Source organism: Canis lupus, chromosome 10, assembly GCF_011100685.1.
Source record: "Canis lupus familiaris isolate Mischka breed German Shepherd chromosome 10, alternate assembly UU_Cfam_GSD_1.0, whole genome shotgun sequence".
Lineage (NCBI taxonomy): Eukaryota > Metazoa > Chordata > Mammalia > Carnivora > Canidae > Canis > Canis lupus.
Genome location: NC_049231.1, coordinates 65,595,038 through 65,613,272, shown reverse-complemented (window position 1 = coordinate 65,613,272; position 18,235 = coordinate 65,595,038). Strand labels below are relative to the sequence as shown.

The 18,235-nt window shown below is 40.1% G+C and overlaps 1 protein-coding gene across 3 annotated transcripts in view; it reads left to right on the top strand.

The window, feature by feature from the left end:
* The first annotated feature begins 6,112 nt into the window (after positions 1 to 6,112).
* Positions 6,113 to 18,235, top strand: part of SERTAD2 (SERTA domain containing 2) — a 114,050-nt gene continuing 101,927 nt past the window's right edge. For 2 of the 3 annotated variants that reach the window (XR_005366153.1, XM_038551446.1), the window contains exons 1-2: positions 6,113 to 6,224; positions 6,824 to 6,898. The gene's annotated coding sequence lies outside the window, so the exon portion shown is untranslated. Of the gene's footprint in view, positions 6,225 to 6,823; positions 6,899 to 7,213; positions 9,407 to 18,235 lie in introns of those variants that run through there. The other variant, XR_005366154.1, reaches the window with a different exon arrangement.

Genomic DNA, 18,235 nt, shown 5'->3' with positions numbered 1-18,235 from the left:
CTGCTGGGCCAACAGGAAAACAGATGCTACATTTCGTGATGGATGGCCAGATAACTCCAGAACGGCCGTACCAGGGCTTAACCCCCAACAGTGACATACAAGGGTTCACGCTCCTGCCCATCCTAGCCAACACTTGGTGTTATCCAACTTTCACATTTTTGTTTCTTTCATGGATGTAAAGAAGTATGTTTTTGTTTTACTATGCATCTATCTGATTATAAGCAAGGTGGTGTATCTCTTCATCTTCTTGTTATTTTCTCAAGGTTCCCTTTCGTAAATTTGCCTGTTCATACCCTTTGGCCATTTTTCTACTATTTCCTGTTTGTCCCCCTGCCCCCCGCCTCGATGATTTGCAAGAATTCCTAGTATATTCTAGATATTAATCTTTTCTTGGTTTTAGCCTTTAGAAATACCCTTCAATCGATCAACTCTCTCTTAAGTTGTCTATGGTATTGTTGTTGAACAGAAAACTTTAATTCTGATGCAGTCAAGTTTAGCATTCTTTTGGCTTTATAGTTTATGTTTTTAGAGTCTTATTTAAGAAGTCTTTTCCTATCTTAAGACTCCACAGCAACTCTATTTTTAACCTCTATACACCTAACAGTTTCTCTTTCCTTTTTAGGCTTTTTCAATTCATTAAGAGCTCACCTTTGCATATGGATGCAACTTTATTTTTCTCCATGGTGAACCGATTTTCCTAAAATTACCTATGAAACAAAACCTCTATATTAGATTGGATTGTCATTCTCAATCCTTCATGTCTTTCCTGCTATTGAATTATACACACGTGCCCTTTGCCACGTGATTTTGTAGCACCTTCTACTACTGATGTTGGACTTGGCCGTGTGACTTATTTGGCCAATAGAATATGTGATGGGAGCAGAGGTATTAAATGTGTTTGAATGACTTGGCTTCACCTCTTGAGCTTCTGTAATTGCCAGAATGAGACATGTGATGAAGACCTGAACTTAACCTGTGTCCTGGAGCTAAGCCCAGTGAATTCAGTGGAGCCCAATCAAGTCTTGGTGAATCCAGATGAGATCAGCAAATCTCAGTTCACACACAGAACCGAGAGGGAGAAAAAACAATAGCTGCTGTAAGCCGCTGATTTTCTGGGGTTGTCTGTTATGTAGTATTATTATTGCAGCAATAGTTGACTGTGTCAATGTGATTTCCTCACAGATTTGTGACATCACCATTATCACATACCGAGTTCTTAGAGGTAAGGGTTTTTGAGATCTCTCTTCTGTTCCACAGTTCTACATGCCTGTTACTGTCACTTAGAATATATCTTACTATATGGGAGGGTAAATTTCCCCTCTCTGATTTTCTTTTTAAAAAATGACCAGATTATATGGAATTTAGTCTTCCATATGCATTTGAAAATGTTTAAATTCCTTGAATCCTGCTACAAGTTTGAATAGTTTGCATGGAGTTTATGAATACATTTTGAGATCTTTGATAGCTTAATAATGTCATTATCCTATCCACAAACATTATACATAACCCTATTTAGGTCTTCTTTGAAGTCTATTAACAGAATTAACATTTTTTTCCATAAAGGTTTGTGCCTTCTTTCAGGTTAATTGCCAGAGACTTTATAGCTTTGCTGCTATTGTAAATAATATCTTCCTTTCCAGTTTGTTAGTACTACTGTGTAAGAATACTTCTGGTTTTCATGAATTGATTTTGTGTTTGCGGATCTTGCTGTATCAGTTAGATGGGGTTTGGCTATAGGCAACATTCAACACACATACACGCATAAGCTAAAATAACGGTAGCATGAATCAGATAGAGGTTTATTCAGGAAGTTCAAGAAGACTCAAGGTAGATATTCTAAGGCCGGTGCTGGTAAAGGAGATGCCTTCTGTCTTGCTGCTCCACTGTGTGTGGCTTCCATACCCAAGGTCAGTTCATGCTCTAAGATAACTGCTAAAGCTCCAAGCCATGTCTTCATTTCAGATCGTGGAAAAAGGACGAGGCATATCTTCTCCCTTCTAGGACTTACGTTCCAATGCCACTTTTAACCTATTGCTTGGAAAATGGAAATACTTAAATATAAGGGATGCTGGCAAATGCTGTCTGTGTTCTGGCTGGCCTTGTGTCATGTTAAAAAAAAAAAAGTATAGTACTATGGAAGAAGGAGAAACGCATCTCTGTCACCTCGCCGATTTCTCTGATTATTTCTAATAGCTTGTTTCTATTGGATGTTTTATATGGTTGATCAAGTTACTACAAACAATTCCAGTTTTATCTCTTTCCTTTGGATTCTTCTGTTTTTCTTCTTCCTTTTGCAAATCTTATCCTGTTAGCCAGGACTTTTAGTATCATGCTAAACAGCAATGGCAACCTTATCTTCATCCCATACTTAAATGGAATGTGTTTCAAGTAAAATCTATTAATAGTTTGTTGTACGTTTTGGTCCTTCATAAAGTTCAGTCAATTTCTTCCTATTCCTAATTTTCTCAAAGTTCTTATTATTAAGAGGTGATGCGCTTTCTCAAATGTTTTTTCTCTCTTAGTCTTTTTGAGATGAATTACCGTAGGTTTTCTGATACTGAATCATGCTTGAGTTTCTGGAATAAACCCTACCTGATCTATTATATTCATGATAAATGGCTGGATAGGAAGCTAGAGAGATGTATAAAGATAGGAAAATGAGGCTCAAGGTTTTTCAGAGTTCACTGGAGTAGGCATGTTGGATTTGGTGAGTTAATATTCTATTTAGAATTTTTGCATTTACATTCATAAGTGAAATGGGCCAGTATTTTTCTTAAACTGTCCTTTTTTGCATTTAGAATCTAATTCTGCTAGTTTCCTTTTTCTCTGTTTCTGTTTCCTTTCAATCACGATGGCTTTTTTACTTCATTTGTTTTGTAATTTGGATTGTGAGCTCATGCTTGTCTAGTCTCTATCTGTGGGAATTCTGTGAGACCTATTTTCTATTCTCAATAAAGGATGTGCTTTTACTTCCTGATCCATGTGGGTAGTATATATTCAAACTAATTTATAACTAGCTTATAATCTAATTGAGGTCAGCTACAATCATATAAATATCTAAATAGCAGTAAAAGCAAAATAGTTTATAATCGCATACTGCTTGTATACTTTTTATTTTAGATTTTAAAACATATGGCTCTAAATCATAACAGAGTAAAATAAGTAAGCAAAAGGAAAACTAGATAAAAAATGAACTAAATCCTCATCTGTGATTAAACACACTTAAAGTCTTCCTAGACTTTTTCTCAGATTCCTATTTAACTGTTGCATGTGTGTACTTTGGAGCCTCTCAGCTAGGTCTGAGGCAACAAAAATCTCATATATTCTTTTTTTGGTAGTCATCACACTTCCTGGTATATCATTAGTTTCATTCCACTGGTTAGAAAAATTATGATAACAATATAAATATGTTTTTTGCATGGTGAAATTTGAGTTTTGAAATGTGACCCCTACATATGAAAACTTCTATATCTGTGCACTTTGAAACTATAAAATACTAAGTCTCAACATATCGGAGGTTCATATATAATATCGATTACAGTGATATTTTTAAGCTTATAAAATTATGACTTCCCTGTAGCTTTAAGTGTCATAGTTATAAGGTATGCCTATGATATTTATGAAAGACAATTTGCCAGCTTCAATCTCCTTTTTGGGGGATTACCCTGCCAGTGTATAACATAGACTTGTGTGCAAGAAATGTAGAAAGGGAAGTGATCATCAAAATAAGAGCTTGGAAATATACAGGAAAAAGGAAATAGGTACTGTGTGAGAAAGGAAAAGAAGAAAGAAGAAAAATAATACGGGTGCTCAAATTTTCAAAAGGAAGGAATAAATAGGGGTTCTCAAATCAAATGCTGATTTTAATATTTATTCAAGTCACCTGGGGTATTTGTGACAAAAGCAGATGCCCAGGTCCTGCCTGCAGAAATGATGATTCAATAGATCTGAATGTAGGCCTAGGAATCTGGGTGGGCCTTCGACAACCATTTAAGAAATACTGGAATTGAGAGGGCACAGAATTAGAAAATGACACATGGTAGAGATTAAAAGCATGCCAATAAGGGTTTCCCCTTATTGGGGGCATTTTCTGCCACAGGATGCTAAACCTGGGTATTTGGAGATCTTCTGAAAGATCCTAGTGTATGTCTAGATTCAAAATCTTCTTCTGTGTTACTAATACAGTATCTAAGATAACACGTTCACCAGGACTCAAGACTAAAGGTTGATACCATGGAGTAGGGCTAAAGTCAGAGTCAGCCCACACTTAGGGCTCAGGGGAAGGATCAGTACTTTAAAATGACAATAATCTAGGAAAGTCTCAATATGGCTAGAGTAAGCCGTTGTGCTAAGCTTATTATCTGTCCTCTGAATTTCAGACCACTGTAGGTTTTAATCTCATAATTACGAAAAAAATTATCTCGCTCACTTCAAGACCCTAAATCAGGGGCACCTGAGTGTCTCAGTTAGTTAAGCAACTGCCTTTCACGCAGCTCATGATGCCAGAGTCTGGGATGGAGCCCCACCTCAAGCTCTCTGCTCAGTGGGGAGCCTGCTTCCCCCTCTGCCTGCCACTCTCCCTGCTCGCCCTCTCTCTGCAAATAAATAAATAAAAATCTTAAAAGAAAAAAAAGAAAAGACCTCAAGTCAACCCTTAGGTCTCTCCAGTTGACTTGTCCATGAGAAATGAACAGCAGGCATTCTAAGCGGAGTTGAAAATCTTCTTGTAGGCACGCAGTATATACTTTGTCTTTTCCTTGGTTTTCTGGGAGGAAGCAATTGTTAAGTTTCAAGTAACGCGCGGAAAGGCACCTTGTGGGAAAGAAAGTGGGTTTTTACCACCGTCTTCACTTTTGTGAGCATCTCTGGTCAGATGGGTAATTAAAGTGACTTCTAAGTAGAAGCGCGTGGAGAGTGTGAAGGTCTGTAAGATGATCACTGGACCGCAGGCAAGAAATGGAGAAAAAGCCAGAGCTGCTGGGAATGAGCAGTGAGAAGACCCAGCAGCGACGCTCGCTCCCCAGCACTGCCCTCGGGGTGCCAGGTGGAGGGTGGGCACACCAGCGGGAGGGAGGCCGAGGCACACACACGTATTTAAAAAAAAAAAAAAAAAAGCAAAGCCCATATGGCTTCGCTCCTGCCAGGTTAGCAAAGTGCCTTTTCCGGGAGCTCGGTAAAGAAATGGCATGTGTTCGGGAGCTGTTTCAACCTGTCCACACCCTACCCCGACTTCCCCAGAAGACCTGCAAGCAAAGGAGGCTCAAGCCATTGCCAAGCCCCGGCTCCCGGGCTTCCAGCTTCCCCAGATGCCCGAGCCCCGCCCCGCAGGACGTCAGAGGAGTTGCCTCTCGGTGTGGGCACTGCGGGGACCCGGGGCAAAGTTCGGATCCGATCCACTGCTAATTCGGTCGCCCGTGGGGAGTGGGGTTTGGCCGCAGGGGCGCCCGCGGCAGCAGCAGCAGCGGAAGCAGCGGCCGCCTGCAAGCCGAGCACCGAGCCAGCCCCCGCCGCCGCCTCCTCCAGCCGGTGCGGGGCCCGCAGCTCCGCCAGTGCCTGCGGCTGTCACGCCGCCAGCAGCGCGGCCCCTCCGCCGCCCCCTCCCCCTCCCCCTCCCCTCCTCTCCCCTCCTTCCCCCGCGCGGCCCCAGCCCTCACGCTGTTATTTGCGTGACTGACCCGAGCCGGGCCGGCGGGCGGGCGGGCGGGCGGGAGGGGAAGGCGTTGGCCCGCCCACTCCTTCCCCTCGGGCTCGGGGCGGCACCTCCTTCCTCCTCATTGGTCGCACGCCTGCGTCCATCACCCCCGCGCAGCCTCCCGATTGGCGGACGGCGCACTCCGGCGCTAGCAGGGCCGAGTGACTCCGCCGGTCCCCGGCGCCTCGTCTCTCCCTCCACCCCCCACCTCAACGTCCACCCACCGCTCCCCACCCCCCACCCCTGCTTCCCCCGCCCCGCTCGCGGCAGTGTCCTTAGAAGACTCATTGGGCCAGGGGCGAAGCCAGCCGCCTATGGAGCCGCGCCGTGATTGGCCGACGCCCACGCCCGTCGGAGCGGCGGGGCTCGCCATTGGCCAGTCGCTGCGCTGCGCTGCCCGCCCCCCCACCGCCTCGCCCTCCGGCTCGCCCCCTCCCCTGCCGGCGCTGCCTCGGCCCCCTTACCCCGCCCGGCCCCGCCGCAGCTCCCCTGTCCAGCTGGGCGGGGACTGCTGTACGACTCTGTAAAGTCTGTGAGTCACTGCACAACCCATCAATCCAATTAAATGTCTTGAGCGAGCCGAGCAGGGGGTGCCGCCGCCGCCGCCGCTCGCCCCGCCGCGGCCGCCCCTGCTCGCAGCGCCCCTGTGATCCATGGCTGTCTGTCTGTACTTGTTACGGTGTAACCTCCTCCTCCTCCTCCTCCTCCTCCTCGTCCTCCTCCTCCCTCTCCTCGGGAGCCGCTGCAACTTCCCCTGTGCCAGCCTCCTCTGCTTGGGGACTGCAAAGGCATGGGATAGATCCAGAGCCACTTCCATCTCCCCTCCAGCCCTCGCTCAAGCCCTCCCCCCCGCCCCCTTTAAATTAAAGTCTGTTCCTCGCCTCTCGTCGTTTTAGAGATTTATTCGTCTATTATCTCCCCCGATTTATTCTCCCTCCCCGGGGCCGGGGGGTCGCAGGGGCCGGTGGGTTTATTTTAGGGAAGGGGCTCTGCACCCCCCACCCCTCCCTCTCCTCCTCCTCCTCGGGCGGTGACTTGATTGCCCCGCTCCTCTCCGCTCCCACCCCTCGAACTCACCGTCCTGCACTCGAGTGACGCACCGACACCCCCCCCCCCCCCCCCCGCCCACAGCCCAGACGTCCCCTCCCTCGCTGCCACCCCGGCCGGTCTCGGAGCTGGACCCGCTGCAGACTTCCTCGCAGAAGGGTGAGTACCGTGTTGGGGTTGGCGTTGGGGTTGGGGTTGGGGTTGGGGGGAGGCGGTGTGGATCTGGAAAAATGCAGCCTGTCCACTCCGGGGAGGGCAGGGATCACGTTGTAGGCTGGAGGTTCCTGGTCCGGCGTGGATTCGAGGTGGCGACTGCCTCCCTCGCTCCCTCTTCCCCCGCCCCTCGACTCCTTATTCACCAGCTTTGCTGTATTTCTAGGTATTGCCAGACTTCCACCATCGGGGCATTATCACGCTTATAAAATGAGCGGTAATGGCATGTTTTGTTTTTTTTTTTTTTCTTTCTGTCTTTAGGATGCTTAGTGAGCGATAAATAGTCAGCGATGGGATCCCCTAGATCTCACTGACCTGCAAAAAGTGTAAAACCCCTAATGAGTGCATTTTACTCTGAATCACAGTTCAACTTTTATTTAATAAAGGCAAAGCAAAAGATATTTCTGATTTGAATGTGTGGGGATAGAGCGAGGGAAGACAGGTTGCCTAGGGGCACGGCTTTAGTATTTTTATTTTAAAATAGTTTTATGGGTTCCCTTTTGGGGGAAGAATATGCATTCCGTATTAAAGACCATGAAGTCTTTGAACCTGTTGGAAGAAAGCAAGGTAAGATGGAAATCCAGCTTGACACTTCATCTCTATCTCACTTCTATTCAAGCGAGGCATTACCGCACAGAATTTTTTTTTTTCTCAGTCCCTAGGCACAGTGGGATGTGTTAAGGATAAATATGGATTTTTTTTCCTCTTGATATCCATTTTTTGTATACTTCGCTGCTCTTAAGAAATGTCATGCTACAGAATTTTGTAGGATTTAATTTGGTTTCTTGGTTGTGGGTGACTCAAAGGTACACATACCTGCTGCCCCTATATCCTTTATGAGAATCTTGCCTTAGGCATCTTTCATATTTAATTTGAGACAAAAGTAAAAATTATGAGAAATAGTTACTTTGAATCGGCTTCTGAGGTCACTTTTGAGAATTCAGCCTATTTAAAAATGGTAGTACTCTTTTTGAATCAAGTTCTGGTCTAGTTGTCCACAAGATTCAAATTAGGCCAAACCAAACATGTTTTGAAATATTAAAGTACAGGAAAGGCCTCTTAGTAGTTCATTCTCTCCTTTTCTTTCAGACTAACCAGAATAAGTTGTTACTAAATTTAATTTTAAAGAATAGACTGTTCCTGTACTGAAATCTGCCAAGTTTCTGCAGAAAGATTTCTTTTTAAAGAGCAGAAATGTGTTTATGATCAACCCAAAGTAGTAATGTTGACTCAAATGTAAATGCTATCGTAAGGAAATGCTTGTCATAAGCCCCCAAACCTTGCAAAGTGTTTCAGGAAGACTTATACAAAACCTTTTGGAATTGTTTAATAAATTTTTTTTCTTGTGGCCTTTTTCATGAGTCTGAGACTGAATCATTGAGAGGCCTTCATAGCATAGTGGAGCCCTGCTGCCTGAGTTTGAATCTTGCCGCCTACCCTTAATGGCTGTCTGACCTTGGGCAAGTTTCAAACCTGGCCAGTGCTGGTTTTCTCCTGCAGTTGGAAAGGATGACTTCTCTTCAAAGGGTTGATATAAAGATAAATAAGAGAGTGCATGTCACAGAACATGGGGTGTTCGCTGTCCCATCACCATCACCATCTGCCGAGAGGATGTCTAGGGTAGTGCTTCAAAGTGTGGCCTTTAGAACCAGACCCTTTAGGTTCAAGTCCCAGAATTTCCTCTTGTTATCTTTGTGACCTTGGTCAAGTTAACTCAAGATTCCTCATCTGTAAAGTGGGAATAATGGTAGCATTTGCTTCATAGGGTTAGTGTGAGTTTAGAATGAGTTGATAATATGCAAAGATCTTGACTAGTGTTTGGTAGGTCTTTTTGAACTTAATTCTCTGTAGTGTTTCGTGTATGTTTTGAAACACCAATGGCTGTATTTTTTAGAAGTACATTTTTGGTAAAGATATATTGCCATCAATGAAGTAAGCAGAATTCTTATCAATATGCATGATGTTTTATTGGATTTATACTTTTAAGCTGGAGCTTATATGAGTCTTCATGATATTTAGTTATTAGATGAGTCGGTCCCTCTTTCATTTAAATTTGCATCACAGAATGTATAGATCTCTATTATAATGGTACCTATCACACATTTGCTGTTATCTACAATTTTCTCCTATACTAAACAGAAAGCCCCTTGAGGGTAAGACTCGTTTTTCATTCAAAATTTAATCTCTCGTGCCTAGGAGAGTGTTGGGTACATAAAGATGCTTAATGAATGCCAAATAATAAGTTTTAAATACTGTTATTCTCAAGTTGTTTACGACTAGTTGAATGACATTTTAGGTGATACTGTGGAACTGTGGAGAATACTATTAATATTGCTGAATTGAACTTTTACATTCTCAATTATTATTTTTGTAAATAGAGAGTAAACAAGGGGAATTACTGTATTACTTACATTTTATTAAGAACATATTTTTCATTTTGAAAATTAAACTTAAAATAGTCTGAAAAGTGCATGTTGAATAATTTCCTTTGTTATCTGACATGTCCATTTTTTATTGTGAGACTTTCTGACTCCCAAACTTTCTGTCGCTAAGTTGGGTGTTACTATAATTAATATGAATTATACAAATTCTATTTTGAGTCTCCCAAATGATGATATGATGTTGTTATTGGCTTCAGAATTAATAATAATAAAGAGAATTTATCATACTCACACTGTGAAAATAAAGCAAACATCATTTCCTTAAGGACCAAATCTTCATTTCTCTTTCCACTCAAGACTAAAACTCTTTTTCTTGAGCACTCTTAATAAATAATTAACTTTTGAAATAGCTGTAGTAATAGTGTAATAGGAATCATAAAGGAGGTATATGTAATTAGTAAGTAAAACACTTAACTTAAACTTCACTGCACACTTAATAGGCATTACACAATTGGGGAATATATATATTTTTTAAATAAGCAAAATTGATGGGGCCTACCAGCTGCTTCATTTATAGAATCATTCTGTTTTACTTGTCAATAAAATGCAGTTTAATTACTGTGCCCTCTGAAATTATAAAATGCAAGAAATGACTTTCATGAAAGGGAGATCCTCAGCAAAGAAACCTGAATACTAATCTACTCAGGAGGGTACAGTGTTTCATAACATTGTTAAAACTTTTCAAGTATGTGCCCTATCTACTACACCGTGGTATACATAATCCTTTGTTTAACTGAATCATCGGTTACCCAATTTAGCTGAATGTATTGCATTTTTATTGGCTAAAACAATTAATTTAATAAACTTGCCCTTTTTTATCCATATACTTTTAAAGCAGCCAATCTCAAATGAAACTTAAAAACGTTAACTTATGGACACTTAGAAACTACACTTAGAAACTTAGCGTCTGGTTTGTTTGATGGAAAGTTGCTTATTTTTTGCTTGACACATTTTAGCATGACATTGGTTCTGTCGTTCATATCTCTTTACCATTTTTGTTAAGTATTTATTAGCATTTTGCAGATGTATATGATGGGTCCAACTTTTAAAAAAGCAATGTTTCTGATGAAGAATTGCTTGGAAAGTAGAGGAGAGGGATAGAAATAACTTTCAGGACTTGTGATTTCTATCCCTGTCTTTTAACATTGAGAAAACGAGTAACTGTGCACTCTGTTAGTGATCGAAAAGAGAGGAAATAATATGTACATTATCTATTGACCAACTTAGAAGTAAGGTCCATGAAGTTCTAGACTGAGCAGTGCTACTGATTGGCACGTGACCTTGATCGGGTGCGCTTCACTTCTACTCCCCATGTTCTTACCCTTTCAGTGGGAAGAGGGAAGGCATTGCCCTGCCCTCACTCAGAGAGGACTTTGTAGGGGTTCTAAGTGCTTTTTAAAAGCACTGGAGAAGGACAAAATGCAAGCAAACACAAAATAAACATTAGCATTTAGAAATGGATGTTTGTTTATCATTATTTAAAAATTGTAACCTTTTAGATCTTTTGTCTGAAGGACATTTTTCCTTTTAACTTTGTGTTTGAAGAGACTTCTTATTGATGTGTTCACAAGAATGTGTAAGCTACCTTTTAAGAAGACAAGGAACTCTGGTTTAATTGAATGGGATTTTAATGTTGCCACCGAATTTTGGTATATCCTGAGTTAGAGCAGATGTTGATGTTGAAGAACAAAGTGTGTATCGAGGAGATAACTCATTTCATTCAGTTAAAGCTTGTAAAACCTGCACATACTTTGTAGGAAAGAAATGTTGAGATATATCAGATTCCATTAGACGTATATTCGAAGAGAAAAATTAATCATATTATTTACTTTTAAATTTTAAAAGGATTACTTGGCTGTAAGAGCTTTCCCTATGCTCATTTATTTTGTACCTTGAATGCACTGAAATATGCACATTTCAGAATATGTATAGTGAATTGGAAGATTTCATTTATTATAGCTAATCTTTTATTTGGGAAGGTGAGTGAAGACACATATGGAAAGGCTGTATGTTAGGCAACTAGTTTTTTTCTTTTTTCTTTGTCTCTAAAAGTGAAGTTAGCAGTCTTTAAAAGTAAAAAGCCCAGGGTTGGCACATTATGTAAGTTTCTTTGAATTTAGCTTTTCCTCTCTCTTGGTTAGTAGAGAAGCGTTGACACAGCTTCATGACATTACTCACTTTTTAAAGTTGAAATGAAATTCTAGTGTACTCAGAGTAATACCTATTAAGACAAGTGGGACATATGAGAAATATTATTTATTCCATTTAATATTAGGTATAGGGAACAATGATCCTCAAATGCAAGATTGCTAAGCAGAAAGCAACTTTTAAAAATATATTGTCCTTTTGTCCTTACTGTTCAGTTTCCAACTGATAGAAACTTGGGGAATGATCAGATTTCTTCTCCACTTTTGAATTTAAAGTCTATGTTGATGTTTATAATTTTGTGTGGTGATATATATAACTCTATAGTACTGTATGTTTACTTTTAAGCTATTAAATAAAATGATCAAGACAGTTCATCCTTTATCTAAATTTGATCTGTTTTTCACAGCCCTCTACCCCTTGTACTACCATTGTTTTCAGTTTTCTAGGTGTTTCCATGAGTTTCTTTCTTTTAATGCAGCATCTTTCTAATTTGCTCCATCTCCTTTTCGCATTGGTTTCTTTCCCCTCTATCACTGCAGGTTTTCTCCTTAGCTCTCTTTTGCCTCTGTGTAAGGTATAGAGGAGGGGTTTTCATTTAGTTCAGTCTGCTTTTATGAGACTGTGGCAACATACAAAATTTTCTGTATAGAAAATTTGCTTGGCCTTATCTCAACAGATGAACTCTCGGATCATCTTACCAACACAAAACTTCAGGGGACCATTTTGTAAACCTACAACCAGGTCTTGGCTTATGTGAGGTGCTAAAAAGGCAAAACTGTGACATGCTTATTATTTACTGCTTTTCTGTTCGCCTCTCTTATTGGGGAATACCACAGCATTTTCCCCATCCATGTTACCTTGAGACATCTCAAAGATCCAGGCTTTCTGGTGCGCCTTTTACTCCGTGTCCAGCGTGCTGGCAAGCTCTGGAGCTGTCTCAGCAGTGACCATTGCCACCTGATCACGTTGGGGGTGGCTGGCCTGAGAACATCACGTTAGCCGGAAAGAGCAGCTCCTTTGTTTTGTTTTGTTTTGTCGTTAACTCCTTAAAACCAGACAGAATGTCAGACCATGTCCACTGTGAGGTTTTCCAGGGTTCACCATTGTTGGATGATTAATGGTTCCTGGTGAAGTAACCATCAGCTTTATTGTCTTCCATGGCTTCAACTCAAATGAAATGTATCCCTTTGGGTTAACTTTTGTTTTGATTTTAAGGTTCTTTTCACCCAGAAAATCAAAGGGTATGAAAATGAATATGTATTTTTAAACAAAAAAGATTTACATAAAAATCCTTTGGGTAGAAAGTTTCCTAAGGACCCACATCCATTGATTTGGAGAGAATGTTTAATAGTTTCCCTAAATATCTGACATTATTCAGACATCAATAGTAGAAAACCTTTCAGTTTTATTAAACAAAATTACTCCTCCTTTTGATTTAGATAATAAACAGTCCATTGCTACTTTTTTTTTTTAACTTCAACAAATATAAGATTAGATAAGCTGTATTTTAGTGTTAAGGAAGAGATTTTTCCAGAATTGTACTTTGTGAAACCTATGCCTCATAGAAAAACTTGATCTTTTTTTTTTTTTTAGGCACACCTGTATCCCTTTCCTCACTTCCATTCATTCATTTATTCAGTTCATTCAACAGATATTTATTGAACATTTACTGTGTACCAGCTATTCTTACTGGGGAAAAGAGTCAAATATTCCTGTCCTTGTAGAAATTACATTCCAATCCATTCTGGTGTGTATAAAGCTTGTTATTTACCATATGCAGTAGTCATAACTAAACATTGTGTAATAATGGTCTGGAAAAAAGTAAGATTTCTTCATACGGATTTTATGTCCTTCAATTTGGCATAAAAGGAATCCTAACTCCTGAAACAAAACTCCATTTGAATGGACAATTATCATTTGAGTTTGAGCTGAAGTGTTAAATGCCTATAATGTTGCTGGATGTTTCCACCAGAAATCCTGCAATCAGCCTCATTTATGAACCCTGGGTAACCTACCAGTGGATACAGTTTGAAATTTCTTCTTTGTTTTCTTTATACATTTATACATTTTTTAATTTATTTGATTATTTACTTATTTATTTCAAAGAGAGAGAGAGGGAAAGAGGGCCCACATGAGTGGGGGGTAAGGGCAGAGGGAGAGGGACAAGCAGATTCCCCGTTGAGCAGGAAGCCCTATGCAAGGCTGGATCCCAGGACCCCGAGATCATGACCCGAGCTGAAGGCAGATGCTTAACTGACTGAGCCACACACAGGTGGTCCTTCTTTACACTTTAAAAGTTGTTTTCTCCTTTTGCTTTGTTTTCTTTGTGACAGAGCCTGAAAAAAATGTGTAACGTTGAAAATTGCACAATGGAAATGTGGTCATCTCAGCTATATTGCACAATTAACAAGAAAATATTAAGTTTGCTTTGTCTAGTATACGTAAAGAACTAATTTTGGGGGGACGCCTGAGTGGCTGAGTGGTTAAGTGTCTGCCTTTGGCTCAGGTCATGATCCCAGGGTCCTGGGATCAAGTTCCTCATCAGGCTAACCACAGAGAGACTGCCTCTCCCTCTGCCTGTGTCTCTGCCTCTCTCTCTCTCTCTTGTCTCTCACATGAATAAATAAAAATTAAAAAGAAAAACCTAATTTTTGTCTCCATGATTGTCAAAACCATGTAATTCCTTAAACAAACAAATAAAACCCTTAGTGTACATTTCCACCCCAGATACTAAATATACCTAAGTGTTTTTGCTGTACAGACAGCATTAATATGATACGATATAATATAATGATTTTTATTTTTAAATTTTTATTCATAAATGAATTCAAGTGCTTGGGGGTATCAGAGACTAATAAGACATGGCACCTGTTCATAATGGTATTCACAGCCCTTTTCGGGAGACAAAATATCCCCACACGGAAATCAAATCTCTTCTATTAGGCAGTATGGGATTTAGCTTGATGGGAAGTCTCCTGCAGGCCGCTCCAGTAAGCTGAAGCCCTTGGTCAAATGGACTTGCCTCCTGGAGGCCCTGGCTAGCCTTCACGGGACTCCATCTATCCTGTTCAGTTTGGGCAAAGCCTTAAAAGAGGTTTTCTTGGTGCCTTAGGCACCTAAGGGCAGTGCAGTCCCCTTTCTAGCCACTGCAACTGCTCAGCAAGGAAGGGAAAGGAAAGGGAATGGAGCCCACATCCTAGGCATTTCTTAACATTCACTAGCAAACCGTGTCAGAGGCAGAAACTTCGCCTGTGAATGGAATGTGTATATAGATACCATGGATATGGTTCAGGTTCTTGAGGCCAAACAATTATTCCATAGGTTTGGGAAGACTGATATATTAATGGAGGCCCTGCAAACAAGGGGAATTTCCTGAAAAGCAGAAGCAGCACTCAGAGGCGAGGAAAAGAAGTGTAGACTGCTGAGGCTTTTGGCCGTCACTCTTTCTTCCTTAGTTTTGCCTGGAGCAGCCCTGCCTGGGAGATAGGCATGCTCTGGGCCTGATATGCCAAATTTAGCAAGTCTGTATGTAATGCTATAATCCGTAGATACCATCTTTCTAAATTGTTTTGCTTCAGAATTGGCCAAAATTCCTGATATGTGTGTATTTAAATTCTCAAACAAAAATCTGTGTGCCTATGGCTTTTGTTTTCATTTCCCTAGATATTTGAAGGTATTAATAAGCATCTCTTTGTTTTTAGAGTACATCTGTTTGTTTATTTGGACCTCGTCTACGATAGAATAACACATCACGTGCTTGTCTCTTAGATTTAAATTAGAAGGAAAAAAAAATCCAAAGCCTTAATGTGTATTTTATCTGTTGATAAAATGTTTTATCGGTTGAAGGTATTTGGACACTTGTGTATAGATTTCTTTATTGGTGTTGTTATTGTTTTAAATAACAATTTCTATCAAGTATTTCTTTTCCTGAAAACTATATCTGGGCAAGAACCATCTCACATCTATTTGATTTGAAAGGCCACCTAGGGTAGTTATGTTCATCATCTTGATTGCTATGGTGGTTTCAGGGATATACACATATGTCAAAACCTACGAAATTATGTACTTTAAATCTGTGTATATCAATTAAACTTTTAAAAAGCCACTTAGGTCTTAAGGTATATTTTCAAGATAAAATCCCCATTATAAGAATTATATTTTTAAAGTTTGTCATTTGTTTTTTATTTCTCTCTTTTATTTTATCTGTCATTTATTCACCTCCGTCCTATACCCCAGACACATATATTTTAAGAAAGACAAATAGAACTGAGGAGGCCTATGCGTCAGCTGAAATTTAGATATGGGACCTTAGAGAGCTTTTTTCCATATGTAAGGCTCACTGGAGTATCTTTAAGTAAATTGTACACATTTGAATTTAGAGAATTAGAGTTGTATATTTTTCAAGAAATCCTCCTTTCCTTGTAGTTTAACAGATTATGACTCATCTTTGGCATGGAGTAAAGAACATGATTTTAGTAAGACCTTCTTTTTCTTAAAAGAGGTTAAATGGCTTAATGCTTCCTCTTAAATATTGTCCCCCCCCCTTTTTTTTCCATTTTATAAACTAAATTTTGGCATGCTGAACTATAGACTCTATGAATAGATTTGTTTAGGAAGAACTAAATCTGCTCCACTCTTCATGCCCCATGGTCTTGAGCACAGCACAGAAGACTTAATATATGTTCTGTTAAAATGATGATTTGCTATTAATTGAGTATTCCTTATGTCACCCAATGTATGTTTCAGGGAAATTTCTTTATTGTTGGAATAATGCTTAAGTTTAAAACCCTGGCAATTTTTTATGAATAATAAATAGTCTAGAAAATTTTTCAGAGTTATCTTTACAGGATTGGGACTATCAGAGTTGTGACTTGAAAGTTGAGGCTCTTTCTAGCATACCAACCATACACATTAGGATTACCCGTGCCCAGGGCACAATCCCAGGGTGAAGCCCTCATTTAAGAATTTTTTTTAATGCCGCCAGGTTATTCAGTGTGCATACACACTATTTCCTCGCACTCAAGCTTTATTCCCCCCACACTCAAACTTTCTATTGTAAAACTTTCAAACATGTAGAGAGCTGGGAAGAATAATTCAGCAAATACCTGTATTCTCTTTACCTAGACTCAGTAATTATTAACCTTTTGCAGCATTTGCTTTATGCTCACATTCTCTTTTCTCTACATATATACCTTGCTGTACCATATGAAAATAGGTGTCAGACATCGTGACTCTACTATTAAATACTTCAGGACGCATCTCCTGGGAATAAGGACATTCTCCTACATAACCACAATACCATTATGACACATAAGAAAATTAATAATAACTTAGAATGCTCTTTAAGACCTCAATTCCATTTATTAAAGGCATATGAATTCATATTCTACTAAAAATTAAGTGCATATGAAATAAATTCTTCAGAACATGAAATTCTGGGAGTTCTTGCTAATGATGTGTTTTTCCTCTGTGTTTGCTTAAAACGTTTTATTGAGATAAATGCATTTTCTTATGTATGACGAGGTAAGAACCTTCCTAGCTCTCACATCGCATGATCATGTAATGAGAAAAAAAGTCACTTACCAAAGTTCATGCCACAGTGGAGTTTAATGGAAAAAATCCCAGTTTCGAGCCAGAATGATGTTGGTTCAAACACTTGCTCTGCCACTTACTGCAGGTGACCTTGTAGATACAGAATTCTATATTAGTTAGGATGCTGTCAGAAACTGCCTTCAAGCTCACTGGAGTGATCAGGAAATTTATTATTTTACAAGAAATCCAGAGGTAGGGCAGGCTCTGGGGTTGGTCAGTTCTGTCGTTTGGGATCTTAGCATAGCCCCGCCATGCCAGACTCCTTACTGGCTCCAACTAGTTTTGGGCTCCTCCCTCAAGCTGGTTCACATCCATACTTTATGCCATTCAGAGGAAGTCAGAAACCTCCCCACAGGTGTGATCTGTCAGTCTTTCTGTCTAATTGAACATCTCTGCCTACTTACGGACCAGCGACCGGGAATGGGGTTTTCTTAGGGAGAAGAAGGGAGGAATGGACGTTGGGTATACCACTAACAGTGTTCATCACTCCTCCAAGCCTCTGTTTTCTTTGCTGTAAAATAGGAACAATGATGTCTACTACTTCTGTGACTATCAACTGACATAAAATAGGTAAAGCGACAAACACAAAACTGATGCTTAATAACGCCAATTCCTATTTTATATCTCTCCTTTTCATTTTATAAAAAATTCTGTCTTCCTTTGACACTGTCACACTACATACTAGTGAGCACATAATAAGTGACTCTTCCTTACCTGGTCTCTTGTGCATCCTCTCACCTCAGTATGTAAGGCAAAACATTTTATGTGAGCTTTGTAGATTGGTCAGATACCCTCCATTAACCTGTTTTGGCCCATCTTATGTTTTCTTATATATTTCAGCTTCACTTTATATTAATGCAGAGCCAGGGAAATGAAACTGTCAACAGTGGGTATGTATTTATCAAGATCCAGATCAAATGTGAGCAGAAATCTCTTTAATGTCACTATCTGTAAAAACAACAAAGTTGAGATAGTTTTTTTCCCCTTTTATTAAAATAAAATAAGTGCACCATGACCTGTGAAAAAGTCAGCAAAATAAATTGCTATATTTGAAATATAGTATCTTATTTGTCCAGTATAACCCAGATCTTTGATACCTTGG